This window comes from Arvicola amphibius, chromosome 6 (assembly GCF_903992535.2).
Source record: "Arvicola amphibius chromosome 6, mArvAmp1.2, whole genome shotgun sequence".
Lineage (NCBI taxonomy): Eukaryota > Metazoa > Chordata > Mammalia > Rodentia > Cricetidae > Arvicola > Arvicola amphibius.
In genome coordinates this window covers 113880755-113900888 of record NC_052052.2, presented here as the reverse complement: position 1 = coordinate 113900888, position 20134 = coordinate 113880755, and the positions used below count along the sequence as shown (strand labels likewise).

Below are 20134 nucleotides of genomic sequence, written 5' to 3'. Positions count from 1 at the left end.
TCATCTCCCTTTTCCACCAATGGAATTACCAAAGTCAATGGAATAGAATGAAACAATGATAGTAATGTTCTTGGAGCAGGGGAATGAAAATGTACAAACTGTATACTAAGATTTTTATCCATTATGCTTCTTAAATAGGAAAATCTCTGTTTTACTGGTTTTTACAACATACTTTCCATAGTAGCAGCTGCCCCATGTAACACTGGCTGCATCTGAGGCTTGCAGGTGATCATTTATTTGACTGACAGAGAGCTTAATTGGGGTCATTCTCTTTGAATAGTGAAACAATTTCATGAATTAGATGGAACTGTGTGCAGCATTCTTCACCATAGCATTCCCAGGCACCTCTACTGAAAACAGATCACCAGTGAGTTATACTGAAGCAAATTGATTGATGCTGAAGGGAGTGAGTAGAAATTGTAATGGGTCTTAATTATTCTCAGTACCACATGCAAGATTCAAATGCATGTAAATGAATTGTTCTCATGGACCCAGGGAATGTGGAGGCTCTGGCTCACTAATGTGACTCTCTCATTATCCCATGAGCCTGGCAACCAGTTTCTCTCTCTGCTTGAAGATCTTCAGCAACAGAAGCCCCATGCTTTGTTTCCTAAAAGGTTCTTAGGGAATCAAGTGCCAGTGTTCTAATTTTTATTTCAGTTCATCAGCTTGTTGGTTAGTTTTAATTGTTACTTTGGCCCAATCTAGAATCATCAGGAAAGAAAGTCTTAATGAGGAAATGACTAGTTCAATTTGCCTATGGGCCATGTCAGGGGAGGGGAGGGCTGCCCTGATTAAAGTAGGAAGACTCAGCCCATTGTGGGTGGTACCATTCCCTAGGCAGTGCCTTGAACAGTAGAAAAGAGGAGATATCTAATTAGATCAGACAAGCAAACAAGGATGCATGCATTTATACTTTCTGCTCTTAGCTCCAGATGTGATGCTTAAGTTGCTGCCTTGACTTACTTGCAATAATTGGCTATAGCCTCTAATTGTGAGCCAAACAAACCTTTTCATTCATAGGTTGCTTTTTGCCAGGATATTTTGCACCATAACAAAAATGAAACTAGAGCAGTCTGTCTGAAGGAAAAAATGATAATTTAATTGGGCTGCTGTTGCTGAATCTTCATTAGTTGATTTTATGATGGAAACTGTACCTGATGATTGAATTAAATTTTATCAGTCAAGGATTTCTATACTTTCTACATCTGTCAAAATCCTCTTTAGGACTTCCAAACTCCCTTACGTGAGAAAAACCTCTTCACGTTTGTAAATTGCATGCCCTCCTCTTCAGACAGATAAGGAGAAAGCAATCAGACTGAGTGATAAGCAGCAGACAGCCTATTCCTCACTGCCTACCAGCTCCACTTTCCCACAGACTCCGAGAAGTGTTGTCCTAGCACTCTGAGAAATGATGAATTTTTAATTCATTTTTCTCCATACTCCCTTTGTTGTATCCCCTAAAGGCACAGACCCTAAGCACTTCTAACCATCCTCTGGATTCTTATAGGAACTTACTTAGGGAGTGGTCAGAACGTAAATTACTGTAGATAGTCATAATGATTCTGGCTGTAGAGTTAGACCAGCTTCAAATTCCACCAGCAGGGAATCAACCTAACTTCCCCAGAACTCAACTTCCCCTTCTCAATCACAGTAATGAAAACTGACACCTACCTCCCCTCTCCGTAAAGTTACAGTAAAGAGAATCTCTACATCACTTGTGAAAATTGAATGGAATGAGTAAGCCCATGTTGGATGTAAACTTGAGCTTAAGAGAATGCTGTGTGAACTATGACAAATCAGGCAGATGGGATTCAGGGCACTGTGCCCTCCTTTCCTGTATGGCTCACCCAGTGCTCTTAGGAGAACACTAGCAGTGAAAGTGAAGAGGTGATGCGTTCATAAAACGTGATTCCCTTGCTCATCCTCCAGCTCACAGCTTCATTGCTGGAGACTAACTATGGACTAGCAAGTGACTTACAGCATTTCCACAGCACTACATTTGCATGGGACACAAGAAAAAAAATCTAGTGTTATATCTTTATACATATATGAATGTAGGTTTTTGCAGGTACACACACACATATATCTCTCTCTCACACACACACACACACATACACAAACACACACAGAATATGTTTGAAACATACTCTACTTAAAGTAGCACATAATGAAGCAGAGTTCATGGTCAGTACGATACACATAGACAAAGAAGCCTAAGGGCTTAAGACTCCATATAGAGAACTTTTAGGAAAAAGTCTACCAATGCAAATGGAATAGAAATAAAAGAGCCATAAGGCTCTGAAGAAGAAATCAAGTTACTGCCGTGATGTATATTCATGTCTCTGTGACTTTACATCTCTCTCTGGCATGTGACTGTGTTTTATTCTGCCTCTTTCTCACCTCTTTTCAACGTGGCTTCCCTGTGTTTCCCTCTCACAAATGCACACCCATTCAGCCCACATCTATGACTTCAGGCTCTCATTAGAAGTGCAGCTGACAGTGGTAATTAGGAAAGATACAGCACCCCATGCAAGACGCAAAGAAAAGAGCATCATTCAATAGTTCTGTAGCTCGTCTGTGCTTTCTTGGAGCCCGTGGCTCAAACTGGCTCATGATACTTATCAAAAATTAACCTATGAGCCTGGAATCTAAAGAAATACAAAAGCTGGAAAAGTACCTACATCTATTAAAAATATTTATGAGTATATTGATCCTGTAGAATGATGCACATCAATGCACTTATTGGATAATATTGTCAAGACAAAAATCGTAAAGACAGAAAAGAACAAAACCTTATATAGTATAAAAGTCTAGATAACACCTGAGCTTAAAGATTTATTACATCATCACTGTGACATGGGTAGGTAATTATCAGGGTGTTATTAGCATATGTCAAAATAAGTTTTAGAATTGTAATTCTTATTTACAAACAGTTTGAATACTGTTCCATTTCTTTTCGTATGCCTGGTCCCCATGTGGTCCATAGTACTCTAAACTGGTGAAATTACTAATTTCTATCTTGTCCAACAAAATGCTTATTTTCTGAGGCTGGAAAGATGACTCAACATGTAAGAGCAATTGCTTCCCTTGCTGCAGACCTCCAGTTCCTAACACCTATGCCAAGTGTCTTACAAACAGCTCCAGAGGATCTGGTGCCCCTCCTGACCTCAACAGGCAGTGCACTTCACACACAGACACACAATTAAAATAAAAGTATTTTAAATTTATGTTCTCTTAATAGAACTAACAGAATGTGAGGCTAAAGGACAAGCATGGGGACTGGCAAGATGACTCAGTGGGTAAGCCCTTGCTGCACTAGCCTGGTGACCTTGGCTTGACCCTCAGACTCCACAAATTGTCCTCTAATTCTACATGTAGACCACACGCAGTCCACACATATCACATACTAATAATAAATTTAGAAAAAAAATCAATTCACACATGTTGTGAAGAGCAGTGGGCTGGCTTCCCACTGTCCGGCTCCCAGCCACCTGGCTAGCTTATGCCCCAAAATAACAACACACAAATTGTATTCTTTTAAATACTGCCTGGCCCATTATTTTCAGCCTCTTACTCACATCTTGACTAACCCATATCTAATAATCTTTGTAACACCACGAATGGTGTCTTACCAGGAAAGATTCAGCACATCTGACCTGGTGGCTGGCTTCATCGCATCTCACTGAGGAGAGGCACGGCAATCTGCCTAACTTAGGAGAGGCGTGGCATCTGACTGAGCCATCTACCTCACCTCCTTCTTCCTGTTCTGTCTACTCCACCCACCTAAGGGCTGGCCAAGGCAGTTTGTTTATTAGCCAATGAGAATCCTCCATCACACACATAAGTAGAAACGAATTTATAGACTTTAGGTTTATTTACATTTAAATTATGTTTAAATCTCTAAATTAGAGTGTAATTGTCAACAATTCTAAAACTATCTATCACAGTGATAAATATTCTAGACACTAAAGGATGATGGACTTTTTAAACTCAAAGGTATTACATTCAAATAAAAATAGCCTATTATCTGAAAAGTGGTTCACTTCTAGTTTCTAATAAAATGAAAGAATGGCTGTATTATTAATATTTGGCTGACATAGTTAATACTCATACTAGTTTAGGTTTAATTTTAATAACAAGTCATTTAATGAATCTAATTCTTTTCTTCATATCCCAACTCATTCAGAATTTTTAAAAATGTTATTAGAAATTTGTTGTTACTGGAAAGAAACCATTTCTGTATCAATTTCTTATTCTCCCCAATTGAGATCAAATATTCAGAGCCTACCCTTTCCTGGTTCTCCTTCCTTGGCAGCTCTCCTAGGAGGTTTTTCCCAGCACTCTCTTTATCTGACCATCTTGCATTGGAGGCACCATTTCTGTACAGCTCCCATAGACCAGACATGGATCTTACAGCTCAGGCAGATAACCAGCAGGAAAAGTATTTACTGGTCAGGCTTTGCAAAGAATGCCATCGCTAATGTGCTTAAGGTTGTCCCAGTAAATAGTAATTAATAGTAACTTCTAGCTTCTATAGCGCATTCCACATACCACTTATCTCCTATATGCTTCATGCATACAGCTTTATTTCTTGTGTTCAAAGAGTAAAGTGAGATATCTTTGAAGACACCGGATTTCATTTAAACCTAAGACTCAGGACTTTAGTTCTTTCTAAGAGAAAAGCAACTGCCAGTTGACAGTTAAGAAAACATTCCTTTCCTGGTCTACCCTTGAGGCTCCCATAGGTAGAAGTGAATCCCCTTTGCTCCGCTAACACTAGGGCCATAGAGAGCCTTCTGAGTCTTGCTGTTTTATAAAGACAAGACAGAAGCCTTGTCTTTATAAGAATGCATCTGTTGTTTTTGTTGTTTCCATTTTCACGTGTGTGTGTGTGTGTGTGTGTGTGTGTGTGTGTGTGATGTGTGGGTTTGCTAGTGGGTTGGTACTCTAGTGTTCAGGATTTTGAATCCTGAGATGATTGATACCAGGACTCATCTGAATTACCCTTGCACTATATCATTGAGACAGGGTTTCTCAGGCAAACACAGTTTGTAGATATAGCTTGTCTTGCTAGCTAGCTTGCTCTGGGAATCTTCTGTCTCTACCTCCTGAGACTGGAATTGCAGGTGAGACATCACACTCACCCAGCATTTAAGTGGGCTCTGGTGAGCTGAACACTGGTCTTCACACTTGCACCATAAGCACCGAGCCACCATCTCCCCAGCCCTTGCATTCATTGTTCAAACAAACACACACACACAACTCCCATAAATGTCTCCAGAATGTAATCTGTATGCTCACCAATCACCTGAAGAGACTAAACATCTCTTGAGTGGAAAGGAAAAATGGTACCTCATGACTGATACAGGTCTCTCTCTCTCCATCACCTTAGTTTAATACCCGACAGAAGTGTTGCACCAATCTGCACCATGAATTGACACCAAAATGAAACTGAACTATTAACACTGAATGCTAAACATGCTTCTTATAGGACTGCTGTTTCTCACTTCTGTAGTAAACATCCTGATCACCTCTCATGGTGTTACCTCTTTGTGTTCTTTCACGTGTGTATTTAACACCAATCAATGTGCATCAGAGACAATTTCAGAGATAAAAGTACCCTGAGTAAATAAATAGCATTAGCATAACCACCAACTTATAACCACCACTATTAATAGTCCTACCTGCAAGCTGACCACGAGACTTTTAACCTGATTAGTCAACAAATCTACTTGGGTACAACTAGATTTCCTATGTGTCTCTTAATATAACTTATCAGATTTGACCAGGGTCTGACTCAGTAGCAAAAGCTAACCTAGAACTCACTATGTAATCCAGGGAATCCTTGAACTTTAATAAATCCTTCTGCCTCAGTCTTCCAAGGAATGTGATTACAGTTGTAAGCCTTGATACCCAGCTTATTTTGTGAAGATTTTTTTAATTATTAGACGAGGAAGTTGCCAAAGTTGCTAAAGAAGAACTTTAGATCAGGGTTTTATCATTTTATCTATCCCTTGACATAATACTTGGATATCTTATGCAACCTTTCTTTAAGATTTTCCCTTGGGAATCTCTTAAGGGGCTTCTCATTATGTGCATTTGCCCCAGAGGTCCAGGGTGCCCTTGGCTGCTGGTACGCCAATATCCAGAAGTCTGTGTTAACCATTCACCAGTCAAAAGCATTGTTAAAACTAACATAAAAACACTAGACTAATTTAAGACACTTGAATATTTTCTGAAAGACTGTTTAACAAAAAACTCCAGGGAAGCTGATTAAGCATGGTGTTTACACTGACAGTCATGTTATATTTCCTGAAACAGCTGTACAGTTGGAATTGCCAAAATCATAATTCATCATCTTCAAAGTGACCTTTCCAAATATTTAAGAGGTCAAAATATTAGCAAAATATGGTCTCAGGGGGCTCGTTAGAATTTTAAGAGTGTATCTCATAATGTCAAGGTTGCATTTCAAAATGTGGTGTTTCTAAATATTATTGTTAGATTCTGTTGCTATTGATGTTGTGATGTCCAACACAATATTCAGTACTCCCTTTCCAGGGAGGTAAATTTATTTTTCATTACATTATAGAGTCAATCAACTTGGGTAAAATACTTATTTAGACTCGAGAACAAATTTCATTATCATCTAAGATAGACTGAGTTTTATTTTTCCTGTACAGAAATAGAGATGATCATTCCTGAGCTGCCAGGAGAATGCAGCAGTTGCCCTGTGTTCGCTAAGGATACTTGAGCCATCCAGACAAGGTTGGGAAAAGCAGGTGTTGGAATGGACATGCCTTCAGGAAAGTCATAGCCCATATCTTAGTGTCCACAGTTCTGGCTACTTCTGCTGCAATCGTGAAAAAAAAAAAACATAGTATTGAAATAACCCAGTCCAGCTGGATTTGGTGAACTACCATTAGCTCAGGCACACTGTCTCTGTGGATGGACCAACCCTTTGTGGTCTTGACTCCCTTACTCATCTTCTCCCTCCTTCTGCTCTTCAACTGGACCTCACCAACCCCACATCAGACAAAGGTCTGACCTCCAAAATATATTTTAAAAAAACTCAAGAAACTAGACATTAAAATTCTAAATAACCCAATTAAAAAATGGGGTACTGAACTGAACAGAGAATTCTCAACAGAAGAATCTCAAATGGCCAAAAGATACTTAAGGGCATGTTCAACTTCCTTAGCTATCAGGGAAAACAACTTTGAGATACCATCTTACACCTGTCAGAATGGCTAAAATCAAAAACACCTATGATAACTTATGCTGGAGAAGATGTGGAGTAAGGGGAACACTCACCCATTGCTGGTGGGAATACAAACTTGTGCAACCACTTTGGAAATCAGTGTGGTGGTTTCTCAGGATCCAGCAATACCACTCTTGGGAATATACCCAAGAGATGCCCAATCATACTAGAAAAGCACTTTTTCAACTATGCTCATAGCAGCATTATTTGTAATAGCCAAAACCTGGAAACAACCTAGATGCCCCTCAGTGGAAGAATGGATGAAGAAAGTGTGGCACATCTACACATTAGAGTACTACTCAGCGGTAAAAAACAATGTCATCTTGAATTTTGCATGCAAATGGATGAAAATAGGAAACACTATCCTGAATGAGATAACCTAGAAGTAGCTTGGCTTGCCCTGGAAACTAGAATTAAAATAACTATGATCCTAAATGTTTTGTCCAGGGTCTGGTTGAGTATGAAAGCTAGAATTTTAGAGGGCTGGCCCAAACTGTAGATTTAAGAAGCCACTCCTCAAATTAAGCCTATGTTTCTCATATATATATGTATGTGTATATATATATTTGCCTCCACAGGGAGATTTAGTTCTTGCCTCTGAGGTTGCCAGTTTTACAGTCATCTATTTTGCATATGAAATTTTGTATTTAATTTTTTGTTATTAAGATTAAAAATCTTATAGATGTGGCTATACGTTTTTAATTTCAGAAAATTGGTAAGAACATATTTTGAAAGATCTGTTGCCTAGTATTGCTTTTATGATGTAATAAAAAGTTGTCTGGTAGAACCTAAAAAAATAAAATAAAATAAAACCAAAAGACTTTGAAGAATCAAAAAAAGGTAATATCTCCAAAGAAGTCGGTTGTGGATAGCAAACAGAATAATACCTTTATTTGCTTGCTTAAGAGCAAATCTGCCTACAGACTTTAAATTGGAGCAAAGACTATTCATAGTTCCTTGTCTCCTAGTCAACTCCAAAGTACAGGAATTGAGTCTGGCTGTTCTATTGTAGAGCAGTGACCCGGGGGGGGGGGGGGGGGAGATTTCCCTCTTGATCCTGTAAGATGGCTCTTTAGCTCCTTCTGGGAGCATTCAAAGGAATGTCCTTTTTATAAGAATCCAAACCCCAGGAACATTTCATCCCTTCAAAACTCCGTTCCTTGACCCTTGTAAACACCATGACTTGGTCAGCCCTGCAAAACCGCTGAAAAGCTGACATATTTATTCCTGAACTTCATACTCAAGCTAGGACTTAGAGAGACAGGGAAACGCTGAGCAAGAGAGACATTAAGAGCAGGCTGCGCTTTAAAGACTGTAATTAAAGTCACCTGGATCAGGATTTGAGAAAGGTCACCTGAAGAAAAGGATGACTAACATTTCCAACCCCTGAGCTCACCAGCGTCCACTGGAAAGTAGCATTTTAAAAATATAGCACTGTTTATAAATCTAAGGAGTCGGGGAACTGAAGCTTTTCTTTTCTCAAAAAAAAATTAAGCTTTTAAAGATTACAGGAAACCATTTGGTGGGTTAGAAATTTTTTAGATTATGGTTTTATGGGAGAAATAATAGCACTGACTTTTAGTTTGGGCTGTCTTTCCTCGTAGGGTGACGGACTAAAGGAAGCATTTTGTCTATTCACACTTTAGGATACAAAGCCTTTTAGACTCATTTCTCTGAATTATTTTTTTTCTTTCTCACCAAATATATTTTCTGAAAAATTATCTTTTTCTTCTTTTCAGTATAGGAATCTAGACAAATCTTGCTCTCAAATGACTGTCCCACTCAGCACAAGAGTCCAAGGGATTCCAAGAATAATGAAAGGTATCACTGAGAGCTCACACACATGGAGAGAGGGGTATATAGCTGTAGACACAGTATAATGGAAATGTTTGCACAAAATGATGAGTATAATATTGTATATAGATAAGTAGATATAATATCTAATTGTGATGAGGAAAGGGGAAATAAAATAGCTACTTTTTGATAAACAGTTTATTGGAATCAAACAAAACTTTAAATGTGAATATTCCATAGCTTGTGCATCTTAAGTGTACAAAATGCATGGCTAAAATGAGTATACATATGTATTTGAAGATTAGTAGTACTGTATTGTTTATAATAGGAAGAAACAAGAAACCTTAATTCTATATTTCACAAAAGGACCAACCAAGTGAGGTTGATCAGTTTTCATACAGATCCCACCAAAGATCCATGTAGATTGATTTAAAAGACTCCTTCTGTGTCCAGTGTGAGTGACAAATGTATAGACATCTGAGTGGAATTGTAACTGTATTTCAGAGGCGGGCACAAGGAATGACAGGTGTCAAATAGGTAATTAGCACCAAGGAAATTGAGAGTGGAAGAAGCAAAGACCATTTAAGTTTTTCTTTTGAGTGGGTATTTGTGATTTTAAAAAGTAAATAATAATTTTATTGTGTATTATTTTGTTTTAATGGTGTTTTTTTTTTTCAGATTCTGCTTCTGAGTTGAGTTGCTTGGAATTAGGCTTGTATAGGTCAGGGTTCAAAAGAGCATAGGCAGAGGCACGGTGAATAATCTGTGTCTGTCTCTTACTCCTCACACCATCCTTTCTCCACAGGCTGCTGATAATTATAAATAAACTTGTCTTCTAGGCTTGCATGTGATTGAATATTTCAAGTCACAAATGGTACTAAGTAAAAGTCCTTTTATGGTCCATGTGGAAAGCGGTTCTTTTATAGTACAAGAGGAAAAGTGAAATTGTTTAAACCTATGTTGCCTCTTTAACCCACCTCATCTGTTCCAGTGGAACTAACTGGCCACCTCTTATCACCCTTTCTCCCGAGGTTCAAATTGTCATAAGTCTAACAGAAAATAAATAACTCAATTATGTCCAGATGGAGGACCCATAGTATATTCACTGCTATGAATTTCCTTTATATTCATCAATGTAGGAGCTGGAGAAATGACTCAATGGTTAGGAGCAGTTAGTTCTCTTGCAGAGGTCCCAAGCTTGGGTTCCAGCATCCATCCCAGGCAGTTTACAACGTCCTGTAACTCCAGCTCCGGGGGATCTGGTGTCATCTTCTGAGATCCATGTGCACCTGCACTCATGCACACACACACACACACACACACACACACACACACACAGAATCATATATTAAGAATAAAAGCTTCTTAGAAATACTATAAAAGGAGCTGGTACAATACGAAAATGCTATACTGAAATCTCCTCCTTTTTACAATTAATATACACTCAAAAGTTTAACTTACTAAGTGGAGCTGGAGTTTTAGGATGTTGCTTTTTTATCCTTTTTTTAAACAATCTTTTTTATTTTACATACCAATCCCAGTTCCTTCTCCCTCCCCTCCTCCCACTCTCCAACTTCCCCCTACCCCACCCCCAATTCACTCCTCAGAGAGGGTAAGGTCTCCTATGGGGAGTCAACAAAGTCTTTCACATCACTTGAAGCAGGACCAAGCTCTGCCACTCCCTCGCCACCTAGTATCTAGGCTGAGCAAGGTATCCCTCCATAGGGAATGGGTTCCAAAAAGATAATTCATGTACTAGAGATAAATCTTGATCCAACTACCAGTGACCACCCAAACTTCCCAAGCCACATAACTGTCACCCACATTCAGAGGGCCTAGTTCGGTCCTATGCAGGTTCCCCGGCTGTCAGTTCAGAGTCAGTGAACTCCCACTAGCTCAGGTCAACTCTTTCTGTGGATTTCCCCATCATGGTCTTGACCCCTCTTTGCTCATATTATCATTCATTCCTCTCTATGACTGGACTCCAAGAAGCTCAGCCCAGTGCTTAGCTATGTATCTCTACATCCGCTTCCATCTATTACTGGATAAAATTTCTATTATAATAATTAAGGTAGTCATTGTAAATGGAGACTGCTCCTTCATTCCTAGCTGCCTAGACTCTGAACAATCACACAGAAACTATTTAATTAGAACACTGTTTGACCAATGGATTAGGTGTATTTCTAGCTAGTTCTTACATCTTAAATTAACCAATTTCTATTAATTGATGTATCACCACAATGTTCTGGCATCTGTCAACTTTGGCAGCTACATGCATCTCTCTGACTCCACCTACTCTTTCTATATATCTCTGTTCAAATTTCCTGGTTGGCTGTACTCTGTTAAGCCATTGGTTGAAACAGCTTTATTCATCAACCAATAAAAACAACACATATACAGAAGGACATCCCATATCATCTCCCCTTCTCTGTCTAATTGAAAAAGAAAGGTTTTAACTTTAACATAGTAAAATTACATATACAAAACAGTTATCAAGCAAGAATTACTATATTTAGTCTATTTACTATTTGGCAAACTAGGGAAAATAGTCTATCATCTATGTTATCTTTGTGAGTCTAAAGTTTGGTATCTAAATTATCTTTTATTATAACTTAGGAAAGCTATAATTATAACAATTTAGTCTTCACCTCCATCAAAGACCCCAGAAGGATATAATATTACCTAAGTAAATAGTAAGTGTATTGTAAGCAACTTCCAAAACTCTAGAATTGACAGAAATATCTCGCTACCTGGAAAGTCACCTCAAGTTCTTCTGTAACATTGGGGCATCCATCTTTAGTTCACAGGCTCATAGTATCTTGAAGCAGGAAATTTGAAAGACTATTTTGCTTATATTGGCAGTTTGTCAGTTACTTTATTCTGACTCCTGCAGAATGTATGGTGGTTTCTTTCATGAAGCAGGAACCCTGAAGGATGATCCTGTCTTTTGGAAAGTTTAGCAGTCACTTTTCTATGGGTCCTGATTGTCCAGTTCATACAGAAAGCCATCAAGCAGTCCAGGCAAAAGCAGTCTTTTGTCCAAATGACTAGTCTTGTCACATTGAAGGCAAATTTCATAACAAGTTTCTTCAATGCCCATCAACCTCTCTGAAGTAATTGGTGCTGCCAGAAACAGACATGTATGCGTCACTGTCAAGAAAAGTATAAGCTCTTAAAATATTTTAAATGATATATTCTGTAGGTCTTTGAAGTGTTGAAGATTATCTAACTGAAGCATATCTCTATATGTCTAGAAAACCTAAGTAACATAATTAAAAGTTTGATTATTATAGATGACTATCTTAACTATACATTACATTTTGAATGAGCTGCACAAACACAATACCTTAAACATGAGCAGAAATACGTGTACACAAGTGTAACAACTCGACCTTAAATTTGTATCAATAAACCAAGATCCATACCAATGGAAAGCATTCATCTCTATCTCGTATCCCCCCCTTTTAAAAAAAATTTACTATTACTATTTATAACCCACCCTTTTGAAATGAAAATAAACATTTATAAACAATAATTTTATGAATCTGGGCATTGTTTTCTCCAAACTGCTTCCTGCTGTTTGTTGAGCAAAGTATTTTTAGAGTTCATGTAAACCTTTCAGGGGGTCTTGTTCCATCAAACCACATTAGCCTGGAAGAAATCCACAGGTTCTTATCCTCTGTGGGAACAAAAGCAGACCCTCTTCTCCAAAGTAACATATCCTTAGATCCTTAGACTCAAATTTTGAAGTCAAGATATCTTTAATACATATATATATATATATATGTGTGTGTGTGTGTGTGTGTGTGTGTTGGTTTAGCTTAGCAATACCCAGAATCAAATGTCTCTCTGCAGTCAAAAAATTCAAAGAAAACACAAATATATATATATATATATATATATATATATATATATATATATATTCCAGACTCTCTGTGTATTTTCCATCTTTACATGGCTTAATAGGCATATATTTTATTACTCTATTTCATTTTAATATTTAATATTTATTATTTCTACTCCTTTAATCTATGGCTGTCTTTACTCTTATTTTTTAAACTATTTACTTCTTTTTATAGCTGTCTATACTTTCTCCTCTCTTTCCCAAGCCTACATGCATTTTTCAAACACATTATGTCTCATTTAGAGGTCTCTTATGTCTAAACCTGTCCTATTGTGTATCTGAAATCCTTTTCTGACAAGGAGCATTTTAAAATTGTAAACAGTGTGGTTGCAGCAACCCTGGATGCTGGCTCCATCTCTCTTAGCCTTTTAACATGGCAAAGGTACATTCACTGCCAGATCTAGGACCTTCAGGTGGGAGCTATTCTCACCACCTCAACTCTGGGAAGCAGTTGGCCCATGCCAACATCACATAACTTTCAGCACGCTGCTCACAAACCCCATTCAAGCAGAACCTCCTGAAGAAGCCAGAGCCATTTATTCACCAGCATGAACCAGGAAGCTGTTTCTTAAAGGAACCTCACAGTTTTTGCTGTTAATACTGAGTCAGGAAGCCTTCTCTTAAAGGCACTGCATTTCTGCTCACCACCAGCAAACAAAGCCAATCTGGAAAAAAAAAAATGCGGCTACCAAGAAACTCCTATTGACTCCAGTTTTTGTGGGTCTAGAAAACCTCTTTCTTTTTCTAAAACTTTTTTAGGTTTTATGTGGATCCATGCCCCAGACGGTGGAGGTCACTTTGTAGGCAGATACTGTTCTTTCGTTCCTGGCCACCCAGACCCTTAATAATCACACAAAAACGGTATTAGTGACAACACTAGCTAATGACTCAGGAATATTTCTAGCTAGTTCTTGCATCTTAAATTAACACATTTCTATTAATCTATGTATCACCATGAGGATGAGCCTAGTGGTAAGGTTCTGGCATCTGTCTCCTTTGGCAATCTGATTACATGGGGAAAGGCAATTAAGGCACCATCTCCACTATTGTTTTGGGTCTTAGCTGGGTCATCTTTGTAGATTCCTGGGAATTTCCTTAGTGCCAGGTGAATCCACAATGATGACCCCGGCTTTTTTATCCTTATACTGAAGAATGTTAGTAAACAGAGTAAGTTTAAATGTGCTTCGTCTTCAGCCATTGCCTACTTAAAATTCATATTTCATTTAACCTCAATATAAATAAAAATGGAACCCAGAATCTGTAAGAATTGGGCTAATATAGATTTTTGACTTCAATTTTCTAGGGCTTTATGATTTAAAAGAAAATCAGAGCTGAAACTAACCTCCATTTGGTATTTGTACACAGTAGAATTGAATAAGAAATTGAATGGAAATTAAAGATGGGCATGACAAGATAACAAAATAGTGTGTGTGTGTGTGTGTGTGTGACTGTGTGTACAAGTTTCTCCTTCCTCAGTTTTTCTTGCACCTTTTAAAAGTAAATTAAATAAGTTGAAGTAACATTTAATTGCTTGCTGCAGCCAAAAGCTTGGTTGATACTTTGATTTTATAAGGCCCTATGCTACCTCCTTACATTATTAATTTTTTTCATGTTGGCATAAAATCTATATATTTTCTAATTGATGTCCACATTTGAAGTAATAGTCTCTTTTGGATTTACCCATGGTGATTCCAGGAATTGCATGAAGTAGCAACTCTGGGCTTTTAAGATGATAATCTGACAGATTTCATTTCCTCAAAACTTTGCTGAAAAAAATCTTTGCTGCTTTCCAACTCTTTTAAGGATACACATTTCTTATCTCCATAAAAACACAAAGCTTACTATGGGCAGTATCATCCTTAGGCGAGCGATCCTGGATTATCTAAGAAAGATACCTAGGAAACCCAGTAAGCAGCATTCCTCTATGGTCTCTGCTCCAATTCCTGCCTCCAGTTGCTACATCAAGATCCTGTCTTTAATTCCCACAATGATGGACTATAACTATTAGGAATATTTCCTAATATTAGCTCCCTGCCGATGCAAAATTCCCAATCAAGCCAAATCAAAACAAGCCAAATTAAGAAATATCCAGGTTTAATGGGAGATCTGAGCTCTCCGGTGGCCCGAGGGAGAAACCGGGAAGCCTCAGGAGCGTGACCCCCGGGAAGAAGAAAGGGAGATCACGTGTTCTTCTTTGGGGGATCACTTAAGTACCCTGGGCAGTGGGGTCAGGACCTGGCCTGCTGGGATTTGAAGTCCAGACCAGGCCTGAGGGCTGGGATAGATGCAAGGGACTGGGACCTATGATCCCAACTTAACAATAACCTTAAGTCAAGTAAGTCTTTTCCTCCCCAAGTTGTTTGTGACAATGATGTTTATCACAGTAACAGAAAACATACTAGAACAAAATTTTGGTAAAGATTTGTTATGGTTGTTCCTACTAATATCATATGGCATTTAATAAAAAAGGGGGTGTGGCAAGCTTGTCATTTACTTACTGGACTATACTTTGGGACAGTAGTGGACCTATGTATTTCATTCACAAATTGAAAATAATGACCAAACTCTCCCAACTCCTTTTGCTGGCTGATATTTTAGGTTCTCTTATATGAGGTTGTATTTTTGAAAGAACCATCTTAGGGCTTGAGAGATAGTTCATTTGATAAAGTGCCTTCTGTGTAAGCCTAAGGACCGGATTTCCACCCTTGGGACCCACATGAGAAGCCTCTTTTAATCACAGAGCTAGAGGGGTGGAGACAGGAGGAACCCTAGAGATCAATGGCATCCTGTGTCAAAAACCCAAGGTGGGTGACACCTGAACAACAGCACCCAAAGTTGACCTCTTGCTTTCATATGCACATGCACACACATACATGTCCAAAAAAATCATTTCATGTTCTAAATTGCTTTGTCTCCCATGCTATGAATGGACTGATGAGAAGGGAGATGATGGACAGATCAGGGAATGGGTAAATTTCTGCATGATCATTACTATGAATGTAATGCAAATGGGTTTTATTTAACCTCTGAGTTTGGGGGCTATATTTATCATATACCTGTAGAACGGCTTTCGGTCTCAGTCTCACCAAAGTACTTGTTATTTTGGTCTTCAAATTAAGTAGTCTAGCAAACTTTGAAATTAAAATGGGAATATTTTGATTACCCCTAAGGGTCCAGTATCTAATTTCAGACGAATTCAAGAGTTAAATTAGTTAATTAAGCCCAGTTATTTCAAGACTGTGTGCAGGTTTAATTCTGTCTAACTCAGATGATGAGGGACTCATTTATCATCCACTTAAATTGAAAAAAAAAAAGAAAAAAGAAAAGAAAAGAAAAAGAAGGAACATCTAACTTGATCCTTTGTGCCTTTTTGGAGATAAGAGAAGTGTGTGTACTCAGAATAATTAGAAAGTAGCAAAGATTTTTTTCAGTGAAGTTTTAAGGAAACAAATCCTGTCAGACAATCATTCTGAAAGTCCAGAGTTGCAACTTCACACACTTCCTAGAGTCACTATGGGTAAATCCAGAAAAAGACTGTTACTTCAAAAGAGGACAGGACAGCCTAGCTCTTAGATATTGTCAATCAAAGGAGTAGTTTGTAGTCCCATGGAAAGAAATCTGTCTTCTACCCTTCCATGGTTATTATTCTGTCCCCAGCTTTGTGGCCCTCTGTGTTCAGCTCTCCACATAATTAAGACAGCCATCTTGACATCGCCAGTCAGACTCCTAAGTCTGTAACCTGAACCATAATTACTGAGATTCACAAAGAACAATCTTCTACAGTTAAAGATTTAAAGCTTACTCATAAGTAAATTCCATGCACAATTAATTGGCAGTACAATGAATTTGAAGCCAGAATTGAAGTCGGCACCTTTGATAGTTTTCAAAACTAATACTTTGCTATACTGATTCTGGAGAAACTTCAGGTCTTCAGCCTCAGGAATTGCTCCCAAATTCATTTAGCAAACAGAAACTTACATTAAGAGAGAAAATGTCATGATTTATTCCTTGTGAGCTATTGTCATATTAATGTGTAAATTTGCATTATTTGTGGCCGTGTATTGACTTGTTGAAGCTCTCTGGATCCAACATGTCAGCAAGTTAGGAGTCTTGGTTTTAAACTATATAAATCCAAATGGTGGGCGCTGGCTCAGTCACTGCTCTGTGGAAGATGGCAGAGCATTGTGTGAGATGATCGGCCTGCGTCCTAATGAAATCACCTAGAGAGATGGCTGGTCTGCATGTGAAAAGAATCACCCAGCTACGCATTTGCTCTTTGAGTCTAATCTTCAGGACCCACTTGAGAAGTGAAGTATGGCCCTACATGTGTGTAATACCAGTGTGGGATTCTGTGAGGACATCAGCAGTGGCAGATGAGCTCCATGCTCATCCATGTGCCACAAAGAAACTGCTCATTAGATGCTGGTGAGGAAAAGAAATACGGCCTCCTCCCACCCAAGTGTCATTGGACCACATCTCCAGAAGGGGTGGAAGTGTTTGTGTGGTTGGGTAGACATGTTCATTTCCAAGGATCTGTTGCTGTTTAGAAGACACAAAAGTTCTAGTGATTATGTAGCAAGTACGATAACGCAAAGGTAGAACACTCACAGAACTAGATTCTAGGTCTAGGCTGCGGCGGCCTAACTGCTACCCCATACCTAAGCCTCACTTTCTCTATATGCAAAATGAGTGGAGGTCATAGAATGTTCAGCCCCAACCCTTCCTTTGATCACACAGTCTTCTCACTTAAAGGCACCCAGGAAAGGAAGGATCCATTATGCTTTTGTTCACTTCAGGGGCAAACAGGCACAAGTTCCTTGGTGGTTCCCACACTGTGAGCGATGGTACAGGGGGAGGCCCTAGGAAAGAGAGCAGGGGTCCAGATGGCAGGTATCTGAAGGTGTGAAAAGTGGTTCTCAAAGTGGCCATGTGCCTATATCTTCTCACTTGTTCCCCATCCATCCCTTGCAGGCTTAAACGAGCATAATGCAGATCTATTTTGGACTTATGAATTACACTTCCCAGTTGCTATAGAACATCCTTAAAGTTTGCTGTCCATCTCTGAGCTTTCGTTGTCACAGGTCACACTTGTGGCGTTTGCTGCTCAGTTCCCTCTTCCTTGCTGAGAAAGTCCATTGCGTGTGACTCTAGGTTCCTACCAACTTCTCCCTTTGAAGTTCCTTTCTCACCTGTTCCTTCCGTGCAGGCCCGGTCCCATTTGCTTCTCTGTGATGCCTGCTTCCTTCACGTCATTCACAGTAGCATCCTTCACACCCACAGGCTCCTCTATGCTCTCCCACAGTGCCCTTCTATTTGCCTGCTTAACCTTTAAAGCAGTGCTGTCAGGGCTAGGGCCAGGGGGATCGATCAGTCGATAAAGTACTTGCCACATAGGCGTGAGTACCTGAGTTTGCTCTCTGTTTGAAGATACTGGATGTGCTGGTACACACTTGTAATTCCAGCACTGGGGAACACAGAGAATTACATAGCCCTGGGGCTTATCAGTCAGCTTACCTAGCATAGCTGATGAACTTCAAGCCAGGTAGACAGTGTTCCTAGGGCTGGCACTCAGATTGGTCTGTAGCTTCCATACACATAATCATTAAAAATTAGATTAATAAAGAAGTGTTTCATGTGCTGATAGGTTTTGTCAAATTGCCACAATCTTTGGCATACCTAGGATGAAGGAGTTCTTATTGAGAAACTGCCTCCAGCAGATTTACCTGTCGTCATGTCTGGAAGGCATTTTCTTTATTTCTGATTGATATGGGAGGGCCTACCCTCTATAGGCAGAACCATTCCTGGGCAGGCAAGCCTGAGACTTATAGGAAAGGTAGCTAAGCTAATTGTAAGGAACAAGATTATAAGCTGTGTTGCTCATGGTCTCTGCTTTAGTTCCTACCTCAACTTCCCTCAGTGAATTAGATGAAGTAAAACCTAACCTCCCCATGTTGCTTTTGATCTCCATGTTTACCACAACAGAAAGTAAACCAGGTCACTTCTCTAAGGTTTTGGCCATGTGCTAGACCTTCCATGCGAGTGCATGCGAGGGGTGGCCTTAGTATTTTCATTGTTTCCTCCTGTGAGATGAGACTCTTCATGAGGTCATTACTGTTATGCCCAAATATGTGGGGTCCCCACAAAAGCTAACAAAGGAGACCGAGTCCCATATGTAAAAGCAAAGAGCCTTTATTTTAATCAAGTTTGCAAACTCGGTCTCTCTGCGTGTCCAACATATTGAAATATCTGGAGAGCTCTGAGCTCAATTAGAATTGGGAGTGAGGGGTCCCTGAGGTTCAGGACCCTGATTGGCTGACATTTGTCTAGGGGTGTCCTGGTGAGGTGCGCTGGCAGGTGATCCTATCTACAGCAGTTGAAATGTCAGGCATTTCCTTTGAATGGTCTGCCCTAGGTGGGGGCTGGGTTATCTCAGCTTGTGATTCTTTCTTGCTACCAGGTATTGCTTCAGGGTAAACTACTGTGACTAGGGCCTCTGATTTAAATTTATCAATGGTCGGAATCCCAGGTGATAATGGCCGGAAGTAAAGAACTTCCTGTGGGTGACCTGCCCAGACTTAGATTATCATGGCTGGCCCCCACAATTACAGGAGTTTATTCTTGAGTGTTTCCATGGAATGGTGGAATGCAGGGCCTTCTGGGATATTAGGCACATGACATCCCTCTGAAGATAAGGAGGGCTGAAAAGGGAGGGAGAGCAATGTCATCATTCTCACTTTCCTTGGTGATGCTCTTTGTCACCCTGAGCTTAGGGGTGCTTGAGGGATGAACCTGCAAAACCAGGATCCAGCTGGGTTCAGTTCTTCCCAGCCCCCACCCCCTCCTGTTTTTAATATGTTCTCTCACTGGCCTGAAATTCTGGGACTCCTCCAGTCTCTACCTTCAAGGTTCTGGAGTTACAGGTGTGCACCGCCATGCCAGGCTTTAATGTGAATTCTCGAGATGGAACTGAGGTTCTCATACTTGTATGGCAGGCAGTTTACTTACTGAGCCATATCCCCAGCTCCCAGTGATATATAACTTAGCTTTTCTGAATCCCTGTGCCCTCATTGCTGATAACTTGGATGTTTAGCCTCAATTCACTTCCAATCGGACATTCTATAACTCTTTATGTTGCTTCGAATCATTTTTTTCTTAACCGTTTACCTTGTCTTCCC

General features: G+C 39.4%; 1 protein-coding gene across 3 annotated transcripts in view; it reads left to right on the top strand.

Annotated features, from left to right (window-relative positions):
- Nucleotides 1-20134, top strand: part of Chrm3 (cholinergic receptor muscarinic 3) — a 449710-nt gene that overhangs the window by 188305 nt on the left and 241271 nt on the right. The gene's annotated exons all lie outside the window — the stretch shown is intronic.